The sequence below is a fragment of the Salmo salar genome, chromosome 14 (genome assembly GCF_965601325.2).
Source record: "Salmo salar chromosome 14, fSalSal1, whole genome shotgun sequence".
In the NCBI taxonomy this organism is placed as follows: Eukaryota; Metazoa; Chordata; class Actinopteri; order Salmoniformes; family Salmonidae; genus Salmo; species Salmo salar.
The window spans coordinates 44,457,501-44,467,500 of NC_138304.1; the positions used below are offsets into that span (position 1 = coordinate 44,457,501).

At 42.9% G+C, this 10,000-nt stretch overlaps 1 protein-coding gene and 1 non-coding gene across 3 annotated transcripts in view; both read right to left on the reverse strand.

Moving 5' to 3' along the window:
• Positions 1 to 10,000, reverse strand: part of LOC106569569 (zinc finger E-box-binding homeobox 1) — a 112,904-nt gene that overhangs the window by 40,524 nt on the left and 62,380 nt on the right. The window lies entirely within an intron of this gene.
• Positions 4,996 to 5,071, reverse strand: trnat-ugu (transfer RNA threonine (anticodon UGU)). Its single transcript has one exon. It is a non-coding gene; the product is annotated as a tRNA-Thr (tRNA).

The window sequence follows — 10,000 nt, forward strand, 5'->3', positions numbered from 1 at the left end:
AGGGGGAGATCAATCATTTCCAGGCCCAGGGACATGTACTAGTCTGTGACGACCTAAATGCCAGAACTGGACAAGAACCTGACACCCTCAGCACACAGGGGGACAAACACCTACCTGGAGGTGACAGCATTCCCTCCCCCATATGCCCCCCTAGACACAACTATGACAACATAACCAACAAAACGGGTAACAACTCCTGCAGCTTTGTTGCACGCTGGGTATGTACATATTCAATGGTAGGCTTCGAGGGGACTCCTACGGTAGGTACACCTGTAGCTCATCTCTTGGCAGTACTACTGTAGACTACTTTATCACTGACCTCAACCCAGAGTCTCTCAGTGTTCACAGTCAGGCCACTGACACCCCTATCAGACCACAGCAAAATCACAGTCTACTTGAATAGAGCTATGCTCAATCATGAGGCATCAAAGCCAAAGGAACTGAATAATATTAACTTCTTAAAGTGTAGGGGGCAGTATTTTCATGGCCGGATGAAAAACGTACCCAAATTAAACTGGTTACTACTCTGGCCCAGAAACGAGAATATGCATATTATTAGTAGATTTGGATAGTAAACACTGAAGTTTCTAAAACTGTTTGAATGATGTCTGTGAGTATAACAGAACTCATATGGCAGGCAAAAATCTGAGAAAAATCCAACCAGGAAGTGGGAGATCTGAGAATTGTAGTTCTTCTTTTGAATCCCTATCGAAACTACAGTGTCTGTGGGGTCACGTTGCACTTCCTAAGGCTTCCATTGGCTGTGAAAAGCCTTCAGAAAGGTTTTTCATCATTCTCCTGTAATCGGGCAGATAATAGGAGCTCAGTCAATGAGTGGACTGCCTATGGACAAAGGACTTGGTGATGCGCGAGCCCGATAGCGCGCCCCTCCTTCTTTTTCTTCTGGAATGAATACACTATTGTCCGGCTGGAATATTATCGCATTTTTACGTTAAAAATACCATAAAGATTGATTGTAAACAACGTTTGACATGCTTCTACTAACGGTAATGGAACATTTTGACTTTTCGTGTCTCGAATTATGCTCGCGCATTATGCCTTTGGATAGTGACCTGAATGCACGAACAAAATGGAGGTATTTGGACATAAATATGGATTATTTCAAACAAAAACAACATTTATTGTGGAAGTAGCAGTCCTGGGGGTGCATTCTGACGAAGATCAGCAAAGGTAAGAGAATATTTATAATACTAATTCTGAGTTTAGGTGACCCCAGAACTTGGCGGGTGTCTGTATAGCTTGCTTTGATGGCGAGCTATGTACTCAGAATATTGAAAAATTTGCTTTCGCCGAAAAGCTATTTTAAAATCTGACACAGCGGTTGCATCAAGGAGTACTGTATCTATAATTCTTAAAATAATTGTTGTTGATTTTGTCAATGTTTATGATGAGTATTTTTGTAAATTGATGTGCTCATTCACCGGAAGTTTTGGTGGGAATACATTTTCTGAACATCACGCGCCGATGCAAAATGCTGTTTTTGGATATAAATATGAACTTTATCGAACAAAACATACATGTATTGAGTAACATGATGTCCTAGGAGTGTCATCTGATGAAGATCGTCAAAGGTTAGTGCTTCATTTAGCTGTGTTTTGGGTTTTTGTGACGCCTCTCCATGCTAGGAAAATGGCTGTGTGGTTATTTTTCTCTATGTACTCTCCTAACATAATCTGATGTTTTGCTTTCACTGTAAAGCCTTTTTGAAATCGGACAATGTGGTTACATTAAGGAGAAGTGTATCTTTAAAATGGTGTAAAATAGTCGTATGTTTGAGAAATTGAAATTATGATATTTTTGCTGTTTTGTATTTCGCGCCATGCTATTTCACTGGCTGTTGAATAGTGTGGGACGGTCACGTCTCACCTTGCCCAGAGAAGTTAAGAAATGCTAGATGGAAGGAAAGTAGTGTGGAAACCTATCAAAAAACAATTAGGCAACAAATTCAATCACTTTCAGACAACTTCCTGGAAAAAGTTTCACTGTAATAGTGAAGATAGTGAATGTGTAAACTTGGCAGTAGAAAACCTGAACAGTATATTTGACCTCTTAACTTCCCTGTCAAATCTAAACATGTCAAGAAAAAAATTAACAACAATGACAAATGGTTTGATGAAGAATGCAAAAACCTAAGAAAGAAATTGAGAAACCTATCCAACCAAAAACATAGACACCCAGAAAACCTGAGCCTACGCCTTCACTATGGTGAATCACTAAAACAATACAGAAATACACTACGGAAAAAGAAGGAACACCATGTCAGAAATCAGCTCAATGTAATTGAAGAATCCATAGACTCTAACCAATTCTGGGAAAATTGGAAAACACTAAACATACAACAACACGAAGAATTATCTATCCAAAACGGAGATGTATGAATAAACCACTTCTCCAATCTTGTTGGCTCTATAACAAAGAACAAATAGCAAAAACATAAACATGATCAAAAACAAATCTTAGAATCAAATATTAAAGGCTAACAGAACCCACTGGATTCTCCAATTACATTGAATGAACTACAGAATGAAATACAAACCCTTCAACCCCAAAAAGCATGTGGTGTTGATGGTACCCTAAATGAAATGATAAAATATACAGACCACAAAAAAAGACTAGTACATTTCCTCAGTAAAAACAATGTACTGAGCAAATGTCAAATTGGCTTTTTACCAAATTATTGTACGACAGACCACATATTCACCCAGGACAACGTAATTGACAAACAAACAAACCAAAACAAAGGCAACGTCTTCTCATGTTTTTTTATTTAAAAAAAGCTTTTGACTCAATTTGGCATGAGGGTCTGCTATACAAATTGATGGAAAGCGGTGTTGGGGGAAATATATACGACATTATAAAATCCATGTACACAAACAACAAGTGTACAGTTAAAATAGGCAAAAAAACACATTTCTTTCTACAGGGCCGGGGGGTGAGACAGCTTAAGCCCCAACCTCTTCAACATATATATAAATGAATTTGCGAGGGCACTAGAACAGTCTGCAGCACCCGGACTCACCCTACTAGAATCTGAAGTCTACCGTTTGCTGATGATCTGGTTCTTCTGTCCCCAACCAAGAAGGGCCTAAAGCAGCACCTACTGTAGATCTTGTGCACAGATTCTGCCAGACCTGGGCCCTGACAGTAAATCTCAGTAACACAAAAAGAATGGTGTTCCAAAAAAGGTCCAGTTTCCAGGACCACGAATACAAATTCCACCGTTGCCCTAGACCACAAAAAAAAAGATACATATCTTGACCTAAACATCAGCACCACAGGTAACTTCCACAAAGCTGTGAACGAGCTGAGAGACAAGGCAAGAAGGGCCTTCTACACCATCAAAAGGAATGTAAAATTCGACATACCAATTAGGCTCTGACGAAAAATACTTGAATCAGTTATAGAAACCATTGCCCTTCATGGCTGTGAGGTCTGGGGTCCACATACCAAGAATTCACAAAATGAGACAAACACCAAATTGAGACCAGCTAATGATCAAAATCCAGAAAAGAGCCGTTAAAATCTACAACCACCTAAAAGGAAGCGATTCCCAAACATTCCATAACAAAGCCATCACCTACAGAGAGATGAACCTGGAGAAGAGTCCCCTAAAAGCAAGCTGGTCCTGGGACTCCAACAGAATTAGACCCAACCAAATCATGAGAAAACAAAAAGACAATTACTTGACACATTGGAAAGAATTCACAAAAGAACTGAGCAAACGAGAATGCTATTTGGCTCTAAACAGAGAGTACACAGTGGCAGAATACCTGACCACTGTGACTGACCCAAAATTAAAGAAAGCTTTGACTATGTACAGACTCAGTGAGCATAGAGTTGCTATTGAGATAGACCGCCTTAGGCAGACCTGGCTCTCAAGAGAAGACAGGCTATGTGCACACTGCCCACAAAATGAGGTGGAAACTGAGCTGCACTTCCCAACCTGCCAAATGTACGACCATATTAGAGACACATATTTCCCTCAGATTACACAGACCCACAAAGAATTCGAAAACAAATCAAATTTTGATAAATGCCCATATTTACTGGGTGAAATACCACAGTGTGCCATCACAGCAGCCAGATTTGTGATCTGTTGCCACAAGAAAAGGGCAACCAGTGAAGAACAAACATCATTGTAAATACAACCCATATTTATGTTGATTTATTTTCCCTTTTTTCCTTTAGCTATTTGCACATCGTTACAACACTGTATATAGACATAATATGACATTTGAAATGTCTTTATTCCTTTGGAACTTTTGTGAGTGTAATGTTTACTGTTAATTTTGTATAGTTTATTTCACTATTGTTTATTATCTATTTCACTTGCTTTGGCAATGTTAACCTATGTTTCCCATGCCAATAAAGCCCTTTGAATTGAATTCAGAGGGAGATAGAGAGAGATGGGCCATAGAGACCGGTCGTCCCAGGCAAACCTGGTTACCTAAAGAGGACAGGCTGTGCTCATTCTGCCCTCAGGAAGAGATAGACAGAGCTGCATATTCTGTCAAATTGTGACAGATATTTTGAAGAAAGACATTTTTCCCCAAAATTATAAAACAATACGAAGAATTTGAAAACGTACTGTAAATGATGAAGATACATTTAAATACGTACATGGTGACAAACCAAATGCTGTATTTTGGCAGCCAAATGTGTGGCCTCCTTCCACAACCTGAGGGACAGACAGTTAGAAGTAGACAGCAAGCAGAGGGTGATTATTCATATTAGCCTATGCTTTATTATTCTGGGTTGTAATTGCTGTTAATATGATTACCACTTATCCTTATTATTGCTTCATCACCAACAGTCTAGTCTATTCCTGTCTTTGACCATCATTCTTATGGTTACTTTGACAATGGATGTGATTTACTTTCCATGTTAATTACATTTTAGTCATTTAGCAGACGCTCTTATCCAGAGCGACATAGAGTAGTGAATGCATACATTTCATACATTTTTTCTCCGTACTGGTCCCCCATGGGAATCGAAACCACAACCCTGGCGTTACAAACACCATGCTCTACCAACTGAGCCACACGGGACCATTAGTGAAGTCTACAGTGCATTTGGAAACTATTCAGACCACTTCACTTTTTCCACATTTTGTTACGTTACAGCCGTGTAACAATTGATACAATCGTTTTTTTTTCTCATCAATCTTCACACAACACCCCATAATGACAAAGCGAAAACTATTTTTTTGACATTTTTGCAAATGTATTAAAAATAAAATGTACATAAGTATTCAGACCCTTTGCTATGAGACTTGAAATTGAGCTCAGGTGCATCCTGTTTCCATTGATCATCCTTGAGATGTTTCTACAACTTGACTGAGTCCACCTGTGGTAAATTCAATTGATTGGACATGATTTGGAAAGGCACACACCTGTATATGTAAAGATCCCACAGTTGACAGTGCATGTCAGAGCAAAAACCAAGCCATGAGGTCGAAGGAATTGTCCGTAGAGCTCCGAGACAGGATTGTGTCAAGGCACAGATCTGGGGAAGGATGCCAAAACATTTCTGCAGCATTGAAGGTCCCCAAGAACACAGTAGCCTCCATCATTCTTAAATGGAGGAAGTTTGGAACCACCAAGACTCTTCCTAGAGCTGGCCGCCCCGCCAAACTGAGCAATTGGGAGAGAAGGGCCTTGGTCAGGGAGGTGACCATGAACCCAATGGTAACTCTGACAGAGCTCCAGAGCTTCTCTGTGGAGATGGGAAAGCCTTCTCCCATCTCTGCAGCGCTCTTCCAATCAGGCTTTTATGGTAGAGTGGCCAGACGTAAGCCACTCCTCAGTAAAGGCACATGACAGGCCGCTGGGAGTTTGCCCAAAAGGCACCTAAAGGACTCTCACACCATGAGAAACAAGATTCTCTGGTCTGAAGAAACCAAGAGTGAACTCTTTGGCCTGAATGCCAAGTGTCACGTCTGGAGGAAACCTTGCACCATCCCTACGATGAAGCATGGTGGTGGCAGCATCATGCTGTGGGAATGTTTTTCAGCAACAGGGACTTGGAGACAAGTCAGGATTAAGGGAAAGATGAACGGAGCAAAGTACTGAGAGATCCTTGATGAAAAAGTCTCAGAGCGCTCAGGACCTCAGACTGGAGTGAAGGTTCACCTTCCAGCATCACAACGACCCTAAGCACACAGCCAAGACAATGCAGGAGTGGCTTCGGGGCAAGTCTCTGAATGTCCTTGAGTGGCCCAGCCAGAACCCAGACTTGAACCCGATCAAACATCTCTGGAGAGACCTGAAAATAGCTGTGCAGCGTCACTTCCCATCCAACCTGACAGAGCTTGAGAGGTTCTTTAGAGAAGAATGGGAGAAACTCCCCAAATACAGGTGTGCCAAGCTTGTAGAGTCATACGCAATAATATTCTAGGCTGTAATCATTGCCAAAGGTGCTTCAACAAAGTACTGAATAAATTAGCAAAACATTTTTTTAAAAACCTGTTGTTGCTGTGTCAATATGGGGTGTAGATTAATGGTAGAAAAAACCCCAATTTAATCCATTTTAGAATAAGGTTGGAACATAACAACATTTGGTAAAAGGGAAGGGGTCTGAATACTTTCCGAATTCAATGTATTATGTTGAGAGGGAGACGGAGAGAGACAGAGATAGGGAGAGGGAGAGAGACAGAGATAGGGAGAGAGACAGAGAGAGGGAGAGGGAGAGAGACAGAGAGAGGAAGAGGGAGAAAGAGAGAGGGAGGGAGAGACAGAGAGCGGGAGAGAGAGACAGAGAGAGGGAGAGAGACAGAGAGAGGGAGAGAGGGAGAGAGAGAGGGAGAGAGAGTGAGAGAGACAGAGATAGGGAGAGGGAGTCAGAGAGAGGGAGACAGAGAGAGAGAGAGAGAGAGAGGGAGACAGAGAGAGAGAGACAGAGAGAGGGAGAGAGAGAGAGACTGTGGGACACAGCAGAACAGCCTAGCTGAACCAGTGATGTAGGACACAGCAGAGCAGCCTAGCTGAACCTGCTGAGCTTTGTGGGATGCTCACACCCTCCCTCTCCCCCTCCCTCCCTCCCTCCTTTCCCATCCCCATCCATCTCCCTCTCCCCTACTTCTCACTCTCCCTCTCCCTCTTATTCCCCCCTCTCTCTCTCTCCCCCTCCCTCTCCGCTTCACTCTACCCATCCCTCTTCCCCTCCATCTCCCCCTCCCCTCCCTCCCTCTCCTCCTCCCCAGACCCCTCCATCTCCCCCTCCCTCTCCCACTACCCCTGAAAGTGTGGGTTCACAGCTCCAATCCAGATGTGTTGGTCATTACTGAGACGTGGTTGAGGAAGTGTTTTGAACACTGACGTTAACATTTCTGGTTATAATCTTTTTTGGCAAGACAGACCTTCCAAAGGTGGTGGAGTGGCAATCTTTACCAAGGAACACCCAAACAATTTTAAACATTCAAATAGCTCTTTGTTGACTGTTGCTGGGTGTTATCATCCTCCATCAGCACCAGTCTGTACCCTACCTGCCCTAAGCTCTCTCCTGGCCCCTTACACTAAGTCTGAATTTGTCCTGCTACGTGACCTAAACTGGGACATGCTTAAACCATCTGACAAAATCCTAAAGTAACGGGACTCCCTTAATCTTTCTCAGATTATTACCAATCCCACAAGGTATGACTCCAAACACCCAGAAAAGGCTACTCTTCTTGATGTTATCCTCACAAATAATCCTGATAGGTATCAGTCTGGTGTTTCTGTAATGACCTTAGTGATCACTGTTTTACAGCCTGTGTTTGTAATGGCTGATCTGTGAAACAACCTGTCCTGATTTGTCATAGACACTTGCTAAAAAACGAATGAACCGTCCTTCCTGAACTGGCGTCTGTAAAATGGTATAGAATCAGTTTGATCCCCTCTGAAGACGCTTGGCCCTTCTTTTGATGTTTTCAGTGGTATTGTTAACAAACACGCCCCCATAAAGAAAATTAGAATTAATAACCGGTTCAGCCCCTGGTTCGACCGTGATCTGGCTGAGTTACTCCTCAACAATTCAATTTGGCAAATCGCTTGGTACACGCATACTCAAGCCGACTGGCTCTCGTTCAGAAAAATGAGAAATAAGTGCACTCAGGCTGTCCGGAAGGCCAAAGTTAGTGACTTTAAGGAGCAGTTCTCTCTCTGTGAGTCGAACCCCAAGAAGTTCTGGAAAATGGTTAAAGACCTGGAGAACAAACCGTCCTCCTCACAGCTACCCATGTCCCTTAGTGGTTGTTACTGACAAGGAGCACATGGCTGAGCTCTTTAATCACCACTTCATTAAGTCAGGATTCCTATGCCTCCTTGCCCGTCCAACATTTTCTCATCTCCCACACCTTCTAATGGGACTAGCCCCGATGTTCCTCCCTCTTTTTCCCCTGCCCCGCTACAAAGTTTCTCCCTGCAGGTCACTGAGTCCGAGGTGCTAAAGGAGCTCCTTAAACTTGACCCCCCCAAGAAATACAGGTCAGATGGTTTAAACCATTTCTTCTTTAAGGTTGCTGCACCTATCATCGCCAAGCCTATCGCCAACCTTTTTAACCTGTCTCTCCTTTCTGGGGAGGTTCCCATTGCTTAGAAGGCAGCCACTTTTATCAAAAGTGCTGGAAAAACTTGCCAATAATCAACTGAGTGGCTTTCTTGATGTCTGTAGTATTCTCTCTAGTATGCAATCTGGTTTCTGCTCGGGTTATGGATGTGTCACTGCAACCTTAAAGGTCCAAAATAATATCACCATTGCCCTAGATTCTAAGCAATGTTGTGCTGCTACTTTTATTGACTTGGCCTAAGCTTTTGAAACGGTAGACCATTCCATTCTTGGGGGCCGGGTAAGGAGTATTGGTGTCTCTGAGGGGTCTTTGGCCTGGTTGGCTAACTACCTCTCTCAAAGAGAGCAGTGTATAAAGTCAGAACATCTGCTGTCTCAGCCACTGCCTGTCACCAAGGGAGTACCCCAAGGCTTGATCCTAGGTCCCATGTTCTTCTCAATTTACATCAACAACATAGCTCAAGCAGTAGGAAGCTCTCTCATCCATTTATATGCAGATGATACAGTCTTATACTCAGCTGGCCCCTCCCTGGATTGTGTGTTAAATGCCCTACAACAAAGCTTTCTTAGTGTCCAACAAGCTTTCTCTGCCCTTGATCTTGTTCTGAACACCTCCAAAACAAAGGGCAAGTGGTTTGGTAAGAAGAATGCCCCTCTCCCCACAGGTGTGATTACTACCTCTGAGGGTTTGGAGCTTGAGGTAGTCACCTCATACAAGTACTTGGGAGTATGGCTAGATGGTACACTGTCCATCTCTCAGGACATATCAAAGCTGCAGGCTAAAGTTAAATCTAGACTTAGTTTCCTCTATCGTAATCATTCCTCTTTCACCCCAGCTGCCAAACTAACCCTGATTCAGATGACCATTCTACCCATGCTAGATTACGGAGACATAATTTATAGATTGGCAGGTAATGGTGCTCTCGAGCGGCTAGATATTCTTTACCATTCGGCCATCATATTTGCCACCAATGCCCCTTATAGGACACATCACTGCACTCTATACTCGTCTGTAAACTGGTCATCTCTGTATACCCGTCGCAAGACCCCACTGGTTGATGTTTATTTATAAAACCATCTTAGGCCTCACTCCCCCCATCTGAGATATCTACCGCAGCCCTCATCCTCCACATACAACACCCGTTCTGCCAGTCACATTCTGTTAAAGGTCCCCAAAGCACACACATCCCTGGGCCGCTCCTCTTTTCAGTTCGCTGCAGCTAGCGACTGCAAAAAACACCCAAACTGGACCAGTTTCTCTCCATTTCTTCATTCAAAGACTTAATCATGGACACTCTTACTGACAGTTGTGGCTGCTTCGCGTGATGTATTGTTGTCTCTACCTTCTTGCCCTTTGTGCTGTTGTCTGTGTCCAATAATGTTTATACCCTGTTTTGTGCTGCTACCATGTTGTGCTACTGCCATGTTGTGTTGC